The sequence below is a fragment of the Trichosurus vulpecula genome, chromosome 1, assembly GCF_011100635.1.
Source record: "Trichosurus vulpecula isolate mTriVul1 chromosome 1, mTriVul1.pri, whole genome shotgun sequence".
Classification (NCBI taxonomy): domain Eukaryota; kingdom Metazoa; phylum Chordata; class Mammalia; order Diprotodontia; family Phalangeridae; genus Trichosurus; species Trichosurus vulpecula.
In genome coordinates this window covers 125,578,243-125,591,336 of record NC_050573.1, presented here as the reverse complement: position 1 = coordinate 125,591,336, position 13,094 = coordinate 125,578,243, and positions in this window count along the sequence as shown.

Here is a 13,094-nt window from a genome sequence, read left to right as displayed (position 1 = left end):
GTGTTTTCTTTCACAACATGACTAATAAAGAAATATGTTTCACATGACTGCATATGTATAACCTATATCAAATTATTTGCATTCTTAGTGTGGAGGGTGGAGGGAAGGAAAGAATTTGGAACTGAAAGTTTTAAAAAATGAATGATAAAAAGGTTTCGTATATAATTGGAAAAATAAAATGTTTATTTTTAAAAAAAATGAATAGGGTAGATAGGCTGCAAGAATAATGAGAAATCAAGAGATAAAAGGTAACATACAGAAAGAGTAAGAGGAGGAAGAAAAGATTATAGATGGGGGACTTGTGAGCTCAGGAATTTCTTGACAGCATTTTAAGGGATGGTGATCTCTAGTCTAGAGATGGAGGTCATAGGAGCTGAAGAATTCAAGAAACTGTCCAAATGTTCATTAACATGGATATTAAAGTCTTGGGTGATAATAGAATGGGAAGAAATGATAAAGAAGACTATAAAAAAAGTTCCAAAACCATGGAGAAAGTCTAGTCCCTGCTATTATAGACTTTACAATAATACCATTATAGGCTATTAGAGAATGGCTTGATGGGAAGCATGTGTGCCTCCAAAGGGGAAAAAGGCATTAACCTGGAAATTTTTTTTTAAATAATAAAATGGAAGATAAACCAGCAAAAAAGAAGTTCTGAGGATATTACCTTGACAAAAAGTAAAGCTTCCAAGTTTGGTGCATTTTTTTTTCAACAAAAAGCTATTAACCTTAAATTAGTGTCTCCGACCAAACATAAACATATAGGTATCAACAAGTTTGGAAGAGAAGGAATACACACACATACATATACACATGCACACACACATGCATATATAAACACATATAAACATATATGCATGTATATATGTTATATGTATTTTTGGATTTATATGTGGATGGAGAGACAGACTGATGATAGAGAGGTAGATATGAGGCAACATCACATAGTGAATGGAGATCCAGCCTCACTGTCAGAAAGATCTGTGTTCAGGCATATTCTAACTGCGTGATCTTGGGGAAGTCATTTAACCATCAGTGTTCTAAGCAATGCTAAAGCATGAGATTCCCATTTGGATTGGTAGGTAAAGTTTTCTCACTGAAGTTTCCCGTATCAATGAAATCACAGGTCTAGATAAAAATATTAGCTATAGTTAGCAAGCTAGAGAGATAGATTGGTATTTAATTGCTTACATAATTAGGAAAGATATCTTCCCAATTTATTTTCTCATATTGAAGTCCACAAGAGTGTTTTGTGTGGTCCACAGACTGTGTTAGTTGTTTTCTTTTTAACGAAGTATCATGTCCCAGTGGATCGAGGCATTGATTTTGATATTAGGAGAGCTGATATTAAGGCATATCTTGGACTTTCCTCGTTGTGTGATGCTGAACAAGTCATCTCACCTCTTTGAATCTTGGTTTCACCATTTTATAAATTGGGGTATCATATGAGATACAGAATATAAAGCATTTTTTCAATTTTTCAAAAGTATGCAAAATTATGCAACTGTCAGTTATTATCATTAAAGCATTTGAACCACAGTGGACTTTATTTAAATCTAGCATGCCTAAATCCTGATTTCAATTGCTAAATGAAAGACTCGTTCTAACCATGACTTTCCAATAAAGGCAAATTCATTTTATTTGCTATAACTAAAGGATCTTGATTTTATTTCTATAAAGAATATACAATGTACTAATGCAATGGCTTTAAACACTCCCTGCCCACAATCAGTTTAACTGTTATGTCAGAAAACTGGATGATGTTTTAATTATTTTATTAATAACAGAAAAAAAATCCGTTGTATACTTAGGCCACACATGGGGCACCAAAATTATAGCAAGTAGTTTTCAAGTCACAAGGATTAGAATTAAATGATAATTAGAATTAAATGTATCATCTTAACTTTGATATGTTCATGTAATATTTTACATTTGAAGCCAAAACTTCTACCCATTATAAGATAATAGAGATTACCCCTGTTCTCCTACTTTCTTTCTTGTAACTTGCGGAACACCCTGGAGATAATTTGATGTATTAGAAAGAACACTGGATTTGGAGTTGAGTTCCCAAGTTCAAATCTCAGTTCTTATACTTGCTACTTGTGTGAAGTTAGACAAGTCACTTAATGACTCAGGATCTCAGTTTTCTTAACTGTAAAATGAGGGAGGTGGAAGAGATGGCTTCCTATTACAGGCATTTGTGTTATAAGCCCTACTGTAATTTAGTCTCTAGTTCTAAAAAAAAATGAACCAAAAAAAAAAAAACCAAACCCAGGGCTACTTGCATGAGAAATCACCTATGGTACCATTAGTGTCCATATTCTCTCTGGAAAACAAATTTCCACTTTAAGAAATTGTTCTTCTAATTTTTTTCTCTCACACCTCATTATAATTTGTAAGTGACCTTGTATTCTTGAAAGCTAATGGAAGATCAAACTCTGACTGATCTTTTTTTGTGAGAAAGTAAAAAATGGCCCCACGATTGGCTGGATGTCTCTTGTCCAAGGAAAAGCTTAGTAAATATGAGGCTCAACCTCAGATTGGCTGAAAGGGGATAGATATTTTAGCTCCAGCAACTTTATGAGATTATCTATTAAGTTTAAAAGGGAATTGTGATTTGTATTGGTGGCTAGATTACCTGCAGGGATGAAATTTCAGATCCCTAAAGTATTTACTGGTGATTTGAAAGTGTGTATCTCTGATACTCTTAAATGAGTTTTCCCCAGAGTGAATAAGAACAGAAGGATAAAGGGCAGAATGATTTATTTATCTTACTAAATTAGCCTGTAAAGGGGCATTTGGCTCCAATGGAATCCATGACCTGTTGTAATCTGCTCATAAAATCTTTCCAGAAAAGTAACAGGTATATATTTTCCAAAGTATATGATGCAATTATTTTCAACTTTTCCTCATTGCAGCTAGATGGCATAGTGCATAGAGTCATGGATTTGGAGTAAAAAAGATTTAAACATGAATCCTGCTTAAGATACTTGCTAGCTATGTGACTGGGGCAAATTAACCTCTCAAATTCAGTTTCCTTATCTATTAGATGGAAACAATACTACCTACCTCCCTGGGTTGTTGTGAGGATTAAATGAGAGAACACAAGTAAAGTACTTTGCAAACCTTAAAAGGGTTATTATACAAATACCAGTTATTATTATTCCTCAATCTGTTCTCCCCCTCCCAAGTAAACATTGAGCAAAATGATTCACATCAAGAAAGAAGCAAATTTGAGTATGTATTTTTTTCTGAAATATGTAGATAATTGAGGTAAAAAGGCTTGGAAGACCTGCACTGGAAGTTAGTTTCACTTTTTCCACATTTTCAAATCCTATACAATTTATGACTTATCTAAACACACAACCATACTGATCATTGTGACTTAAAAGAAACCTTTACTTTTACATTTTATCTATTGAAATGGTATTATTTAAGACATTTCAATGGGAATATAAGAACCTTGATTTAGAAATGGAAGGAGCTTCCTCTAGTCCAAACCGTCACTTCACAGATAAGGAAACTGAGGGCTAGACCCTGACTTGCCCAAGATACCTTGAGCAATAAATGACTGAACTGGGATTCAAAAATAATGCCTCAGACTCCAAATCTAGATCTTTCTTAGTGTTAGGGGGTTAGACAATCCCATGACACAAGATTGTTACATCTGGAGGCATAGACTGTTTTTCTGAAAATGTAAGTATAAATGTATTGTTTGTTTAATTAAACCAAATTTTAATCGTGTTTCAGAATCTTGCCGCTCTAGGGAAAACCTGTGGTCTCTTTTTGTAAAGGAAAGTATCACATCTATTTTCTCCCAATTTCACCTTATTTTGATTTTTCTTTGGGGCAAATATAGATTTTTCACATTAGTTTTGCCTAAAGTAAGCTGTACCTCCATCAGTGATGACAGATGTCAATTTGGAAGCCACCTAAATTTGAATTTATAGTCTAATCATAAACTATGGAATAAATCTCTGAGGATTTCCTCAAGCACATTATTTGCAAAAGAGACTGTGGAAGTTTAGTTTTATCCCTAAATAAGTATCTAGGGGGAAATAAGAGCCAATCAGCACTAGTTTAGAAATAACCTCCATTGTTTTAGAAATCCTGCCACTCTGACGTGTTTGCAATTAGCTGTCAATGCAGAGGAAAGGAGACACACCACTTTCATTATGCCTTTCAATCATGTTCAACATTTCCTTTATTAGTATAAGATAGAGATTTTGATCCTGTTACTTGGCTGCAACAAGAGATTCTTTCTCTGAAATGTTGTGGAAGAACACCTTTGAAAGTCCTAAAAATGTTTCAATTCTCTGTTCTCAGACAACTCTTTCACCCTTTCTCATCTGAAGCCTTACATCTACTTTAGTTGGATTTCTTGACTTTGTCTTTGACCTCATTTGTCATTTAGGGCAAGACATTTCTCTTCTGATCAATATGTACCACATCTACCTCCTCAATTATAAGTACCATGAGGGCAGAGATAAAGTTGAATCTAAACTTTATGCCTCCTCAAAGGTCAGTGGGCAATCAGTGAATAGTTTAAAAAAAGAAAGAAAAAAAAACACTTGCAGAAGTGAATTGAATTAATGTTCCCTTAGAATTCAGTGGGGATTGATGATCGTTACCAAAAATTGTGTCTACCTTATGAGAATTTCATTTTTTAAAATCTCAATGGTACTTCTTTTTTAACTTCTCCAAAAGGTATAGTGGAATCCAATTGTTAGGTTCTCTAGGAATCACTTTTGCTATACGAGGACACTAAGAAAGAAAAGTCAAATATATTTGGGAAGACAAAGGGAAGGAAGTATGGGAATCTGACTGCCATGAAGGAGTTTAGGAAAAATACTTACAAAGATGAAGTATTAAAAATTTAGACTGAACACTACTTGATAGTATAGACGAAGTCATATTTCTTCTGCTTCCCATTTGGCCCACTTGCACAATGAGAGGCACCATAAATACTTACTATTTGAATAAATGATTGACAGCACCATTGTTAAAAGGATGAATTTTTTTCAAGTATCTTATTCTATCCTGTAATTTTTAGAATAATGTTGATGGAAACTAATAAGCTATTGCTATTATTTTTTCCTGACTAAAAGACTATGTAGTTGTTTCTTTGATAATAGCTAATATTTATAGAGTGCTGTGTGCCAGGTACTGTGCTAAGTGTGATACAATTATTACATTGCCGATATGTTATTACTTCCTCAACAAAACTACATCATGTAAATATTAATATGATAATAGTAATAAAATGGCTAATACTTATATAATGTTTACTTTGTGCCAGGCAATATGCTAAGTGCTTTGCAATTATCATCTCATTTAATCCTCACAGCAAGTCTGGAAAGTCAGTGCTGCTATTATCCCCATTTTACAGATGAGAAAAATAAGGCAAACAGAGGTCAAGTGACTTATCTAGAGTCACATAGCTAGTAAGTGTTTGAGGATAGATTTGAACTCATGTCTTGTTGACACCAGGCCCCAAACACTATCCACCATATCACCTAGTTGCCCTCCCAGAAAGTTACCTTTCAAAAGTATCTAAAATGAAAGGCCATTTAATCTCAGCATCGTCAAATACATAAAATATCACATACTCTACAAATTTCAAAGACATTTGAGGCTTTATGGAAAATAACGAAGGCTCTTTAGTAAGGTGTTAAAATCAGTAATTGTGGAAGGTTAGCATGATGATGATCAGCACTCATCATGGAGGAAGTCCATAAAGATGCTTAATGAATGTTTGCAGGTACCAGGCTGTCCTGGGAAATGTCTGCCATTCAAAGCTTTTCCAATTCCAATTAGAGAAATTATATTCTGCTACTGCCATGCCTCTAGTAACGTTTACTATATTCTTCTTCTATAAGCATCTGCTGTCAAATAGCTTTGCCAGCCTTTTGTGGTTCCTCTGAAGCAATGGTTCTCAAATTTTTTGGTTTCAGGACCCCTTTATACTCTTAAAAATTATTAACATCTCCAAAGAGCTTTTATTTATGGGGGGTATAATTATCAACACATACCATATTAGAAATTAAAACAATCTTAAAAAAATGTTTATTTTTAATTCATTTTAAATTAATCCTAATACACCCATTACATGTTAATATAACTTTTTAAGTAAAAATAACCACAGTTTCCAATACAAAATAGTGTGGAGTAGCATTGTTCTATATATTTTTGTAAATCTCTTTAATTTCTGACTTCATAGAAGGCAATTGGATTTCTCATATCTACCTCTGCCTTGGATCTGTTGTGATTTGTTATTTTGTTTGAAGTATATTAAGAAAATCCAGCTTCACACAAATAGAAAAATATTTCAATAGGCAAATTTCAGTATTATTGTAAAAAGAATCTTGACCTTGAAGCCCCACCTGACAGGATCTCTGAGATGCTCAGAGATCCACAGACCAAACTTTGAGAACTTCTACTCTGAAAGAAATGATGCTTCTTGCCTATATTGTTTTGGAACCAGATGTTTGGAAAATACTTAGTGACTGTCGTGTATAATTCATTCTATATACATTATAACAGTAACATGAAGATCATATTTTAAGTACTTTGTAGGCAAGTACTATGAAATTAAAATAACTAGTTTTAATGTTTTATTTCCTCCTAAGAAATTATGTGATTTATAATCATAGAACAATTTGTAATAATTTTAAATCTTCTTGATTTCCCCTTTCCCTCAGATATTTTTATATAACTTGGGTGGGAGAGGAAAAAAGAAGTATCATTTGTCACTTCCTTGTCTACCTTTATGGACTTTTTAGAGTCTCATCTTCTGGTATGAGGATAGTAATTTGAATATGTCAGCCTGCTTTTTTCCCCCTCATTGGGGGAAAGAGGAGGGTGGAGTGAGCAGAATTATAGGAAAGAGAAAAGAGCACAAAAGGAATTGCATAAAAATTGAATGGTATTGTTTATTTTTATTTTCCTTTCAAGGTTGTGGTTTGAAGCATCATTTTTCCTGGAACATGATCCGTTACTTATCCAGGAACTCATTGCTTTAGTACCTACTGGTGCAATCAGAGATGCACTGGTCTCTCAGACAGCTACACAATGGAATCCCTACCCATCTTGTCCCCTGGTCAGACTACACAGGGACATCATAGTTTTCAACAGTTTCAGTTCTGCAATAGCAGAGGATGAAGGGAAATAAGGGGGAGTTTGGTGACCAAGAAGCAGCAACTTGGACTTACAGGACTGAGCGCTAACTTACTCTTCCTTCCCCTACCCTAAATAAATAGCAAGTACATAGTTCTGTTGTCTTTCAATAAATGACTGACTTGGTTTCCTTACCTGTAAAATTTCACAGAAATTTAAATAAATGCTTCTTCCCTCCCCTACTAAAATATGCTCCTTAACAGAAAACTTAATTTTATTGAAAATGATTCACTTTAAACATTATTTTAAAATTATTTTCTTATCTAGATCATTTTGCTTGTAGTTGTGAAAGCCATGCCACTATAGACTCTAACAGGTCTTTACTAATGTTTTCTCCATTCTCATTTAGAACTTCGGTATTCTCTTATGACTATGTTAATTTGAATTCCTAAAGTTGTCTTTAAGTGTCATTTTTATCTTTGCATATATGTTCTTGAGATTGTAAACTCATCGAAGGCAGGTGTTTTTACTTCATTTCTATACATTTTTTCTGATAATGTTAGTTGACTAGAGTAGAAAAAAATAACTACTAAAACTGAACAAAGCCAAACAGAAGCCATTCTCATGGATCTCTAGTTGAAAAAATTCTGTCCTAGAACCCAAATGGGCCAAGAAGTCTAAAAACTAATTGAATCTTTCATACCAAATCACTCCAGCCCTTCTTCTCCTCATTTCCTGAAGCTATATGGATGCAAGTGTGTCTGTATAAACCATACCAACACCATTATTTATAACTGGTGGTAAAACTTTATTATTCAAGTTTAGATGTAACAGACATCTTTGCTGCCTGAAGATTGTTTGCATAAGAAATACACCAAGAACATGTTGTGAGTAGAAATGAACATGCACTATGAAAACCAAAATAAAATAAAATAAAAATAAAATAAAATAAAATAAAAATAAAATTCCATGTGTTGTAAGGACAGAACAATAATAGCCAACATTCTAAAGTTCAAATCAGGACTACAAATTGAATTGTTTTTTTCTTAGCAACATGAAATCATTCCATATGAAAGACATTTCTGCTGGTGAATATTGCTGCAAGGTAAATTTACATTGGCATTTTGAGATGTTTCCCACCCCACCCCATCCCACCCCACCCAATCATCTATGTTGTTGTCAAAACAGTCCATTTTAAGCAATTTGGCATAGTATTACTATCAGTGTTAGTTGCCTTGTTGGTAGCCATTAAAACTATGATTTTTATCAGCCTTGTAATAGTTTTGCCTTTCCACAGTCTTCACTATAGACTGTATAGTGAGAATATTTACAGCTCATCTACAAAAGAAAAAAAAAGCAAAGACAAAAAAATAAAACAATAATCCTAACCTTTTCTGGTCCTTGGGAGCTAAGGGTTTAAACAAGCTCCTTAGCTACATAATACTACTTGGCACTTGTACTATGTCTTGCAGCCAAGGACCTCAAAGTGCTTTCCAAATAAGTACTACATTATTACTATTATTAATAATGTATTTTATTTATTTATTTTTACCATCGTACAGTGGAAGAACCTGAGGCACAAAGAGGTTGCAAGTGACTTTCTGTAGGTCATACAATGGAGGTGGAGTGAAAGAGGTTGGGGGAACAGAAGTAAAGTCAGGATCTGGATTTTGGATGATAAAAGATCATTTTCTCCAAAGAATGTAAAAAAAAAATCCCACAATAAAATGTCTTTTTCTTTCTTTTTTTCTGTGAGTAGGACACAACATGAAATAGGCAACTCTACCTTTCTTTTCTAGAATGCGACCCATTAGTATATGTAATCCAGTTGTCATATGTGGGCTGATGTTGAATTTCCCATTTCCTTTATCATCAACTGGATGGAATTCTGGCCTAGCAGTTGCCAGAACTCTTTATGACTATGGATATTCATGCAACTTTCCCTGGGTGATTTCTCAATGCTACGATTGGTATCAGGATGACACGTATCAAGCATCCAATGAAATAGCAATGGAAAACCAGAAGTAAGTTCCTTTTGGAGGAAGGAATCATACCTTCTACTCTAGTCAAAGTATTCATTGGGAAAAATAACACTGGACTTCCAAAGGACTCAAACTTTGTTTTTCAACCTTTCCTCATGCACAGTTGCATAATTGTACCTACCTTTTATTAACATATTAGCATAATGTTCAGGTTGAGTTTTAGTTAGTGTTCTCATCTGATCCATGGCAGTCAGCAATTTTTGCCCTCCTTGCTGACCAAAGACATCTTTAGTTTTCAATGGGGACTTCACCTCAATGATAGGTAGGAATTGCTGTATCAAATCTTTAGGTCAGAGGCTGGGTTATAAGAAACAAATGACCGGCAGCCCTGCTTTGGTATTCCAACTTTCATGGTCCCCAAAGGTGGCAAACATCTCACCTCCTAGAAGTAATTTAATGTTCACTGATTTAGTAGGCAAGCAGTTCAGAGGTGTCAAGACAGGTTACCTTGTGATACTTTGCAGCCACACAGCAAGAGGCTAATAATTCCTTTATTTTATAGCAGTATTGATAATCTTCAATTAACTAAGAAAAATGTATTTTCCTCAGGCATTTAAAATATATACATATTTAATATTTTTGGAGCTGTAATTGCATTGGATCATAATAGATTATGTGCAGATGTGCAATCATTAACATAATGTGCTACCACAGGCTTCAACAAAGAGCTGTTAAGAGTAATATTTTTTTTTCCTTTTCATTAATATTACCTTAGAAAAGAATCCCCATGCTTGTTTTCTAAAATCTACCTTCACTAAAAGAGAACAGTTGAGAACAAAACATCACTATCTTAAGAGTAAACTTTTTAGAACATCTCAATATGTCATGTAGAGAAGACTGGGCACACTATATTTCCCTCATTTGTATTACATAGTGATCATGTCAACATGTAAAGTACTATCCTTTTCTTGGACACTTACAGGTGCGTATCTCTCAAAACTCAATCTTCAGAGGTGGGCTGCCTGCAAACTATTTTTCCATCCCAAACAACAAAGTGTGGGTTTATGTATGAGACAGAAGGATAAAAAGGAGGACAAAGGGAGAGGGAGGGATAGAACTGGTCCATATCAGGTTTGACAAGAAACATTATTCAGGATATACACAGTTATTGAATATGCAGGACACGCTAACAAAAGGTACTCTGCGTAGGAATGTCCTTTGCCAGTGGGGGCAAAAATCACTAAAAGAGCACCTTGGGATACTGAGAAGAAAGTCCTGTTTCAAAACTGACCATGAGGACCATAATCCAGAAGGAGTTTATTCTGAAAGCTAAGAACAAAAAAAATCCAAAAAACCTCACCACTCTTTATCTTACTGTTTCTTAAGAGATGGAACAAAGAGGCAATCTAGATTTTTATAAGTAAAGGGGAAAAGGGGGTCACTTTTAGTGTCACCTTATATGCAGAATTAAAAAAAAATTGAAAAAAATCCTTTTCGATATCCCACCCATCCCCCTAAAAGCAACAACAACAAAAATAAGAATGAATGAGGTGTGTGGAACAAGATTCATCAAAGCAATGCTAACTAAGAATTATACAGAAAGTAGACCGAAGATAAATATGCCCAATAATAGTTGTTTTGTTTTTTTTAAAGATCTTCCATGTGCTGGTCATAGCTACTGTAACTGTTGTGAGGGAGGAAAAAGGCATGATGGCAAGGAAGGTATGCATACTGATACTGAGCAGCTTACTTGTGTCTAACACACTAAAGAAATAATTTCAGTAATTGTTCTATCCACATGAAAATGTTCTAATACTGCCCCAGTGAGTGAAAACGTCTGGTATTGAGCTGGGTGTGAGCTGTCCACACACACTGTTGCTTGTAGGCTGCTAAAATTATGCACAGCTTTTTATTATCTTCCTTAGAAAACTTTGAACAAATTTTTGTTTGTTGGTTAGGACAGGCACCTCTCTTCTGGTATACCTCAATTTTGGCAGTCTAGTTTTGAGATATGGGTATCAACATTCTATCAGAAAATGATATGCCATCATTTGAATGTAAGTGGTAATTATGCCACTTCTTCCTTTCCCTTATGAGAATATTAGAGCTACGCGAGATGTAAGTGAGTTCAGAATAGGACCCTTCACAATGAAACTCAAGCAGAGGACTTAGTCCTGATTTTTTTTGAACATTAAAAAAAATGCAAAGATGGAAATGACAACATAATATTGAAAAGACATTTTAAATCCATTTACTGCAACATTCACGAACCAGTTGAGCAATCTTGGCCATCCAACTTGAAGAGATTAAGACCCTGCACTGTGGAAAAAGAAAGGAACCCAAACAAAATGAAAAAAAGCAACTGCATAATATTGTAAAAATGGAACGCGATGCTACTACAGAATGCAATAAAAACATGGGTGCCGAGTAGTCCGATGGCACTTATCAAAATAATTTCTGAAATGTTTCATTTGAAACAGACAAAGCAATAAAAAGAGAATATATGTTTATCATTTTAAGCATAACAATGTGAGTTAAGAGCTTAAGAATTAAAAAAAAAAGTACTTGGAATGAATAGTGCTACCCTTTTTTTTTTCTAAGTAGGCATAAAAATATTTTCATTTCCTTCTTATTTTCCATACCATTATATCAAGAAATTTCATTCATTTCATGTTACCGTTTACAACTTTAATGCACACACACACACAAAAAGAAGATATCTACTGCAATAGAAAGAGTTGCTTCATTACCTTGTTTGCTACATTTGCAAATGTAAACAGCGAGGCAGAGCCAGAACTGACTCTAATGCATGATGGAATATCTTTGTTGCATACGTACACTGTAGAAAATAATTATTCAATATGTCAGGCACCATTATTTGAAATGTAATACATTAATATTTACTAGAAAAATAAGTTTTTTTTTCTATTTGTTCTCCCAACTTCTTTAATGAAATAAGTTAATCTGACAGTGCATCCAGTAGCTTGTAATATCTTCTACATCTCCGTGGCAAATAATAATAATAACAATAATAATAAACTACTGGTTGGGACAATAAAATGCAAATTATTAAAGTCAGTCCTTGTACAACCTTGTAGCAAGCATTGAGGATCGTCTAACAGCACCTTTAACCAATTATTTAATGTTCAGTTATTGAGCCCTATTTCCCTGAGCAGTTATGCTGAGGAGCTTTCCCTTCATGGATAGTTTTACAAAGCCTTAAGTATTAAAAGTACTATGAGGACATACTTCTAAGAATTCTATTTAATGCTATTTAGCTAAACCTGGAAGAAGTCTACTGAAGGGATTGACCAGTACATGTACCAACTGTCAGTCTGTGGTAAAAGTAACCTTAGACTCTGCCTGACCACAAAGTGTTGAAAGTATATTTAACCAGAAAAAAAATAAATAAATACAGCAGGTTACCCTGTGGAGATAATGTTCTTTATAAACCAGGCCCATGATCTGCTCTATTATTAATCTAGCTGTTTGAACTGAAGGGATTCCTTTCATGATATTGTGCCAGGTGAGGTTAGTGACCAAGTAGTGTCTGAGAAAAGAACTGGTTCTCCACCCGAGAAAAGAAAGGCCAAGATGAAATCACTACGTAAGCTTTAAGGACAGTGTTTAGAACAATGCAAACACTTGAGCCCAACTTAGCCCATATTGCCAACTAAATGACCGTTGAGCGTTTGGACATAGCTAATGGACATAAATATTATAGGCAGGACTAGCTGAAGACGTTTTGCTACCATCTCTGTTTTCCCTTGCTGCTTTTCCTCACAAAATCCTAAGCCCAACTTGCATTTCTGTGTTCATATAAGCAATTTTGTCAATGAGGGTAGTTAGGGCACTTGTTTACTATTCAACTTTTGCCATTTTTTTAGCTGCCCTGAAGAAAAGAAGAGCTCTGAGTATCTCTTTCATCTCGCTTTTATGTGCAGGATTTCATGTTATCATAAAAAAAATTAGGCCACTATTTCTGAGTTTCTCAAC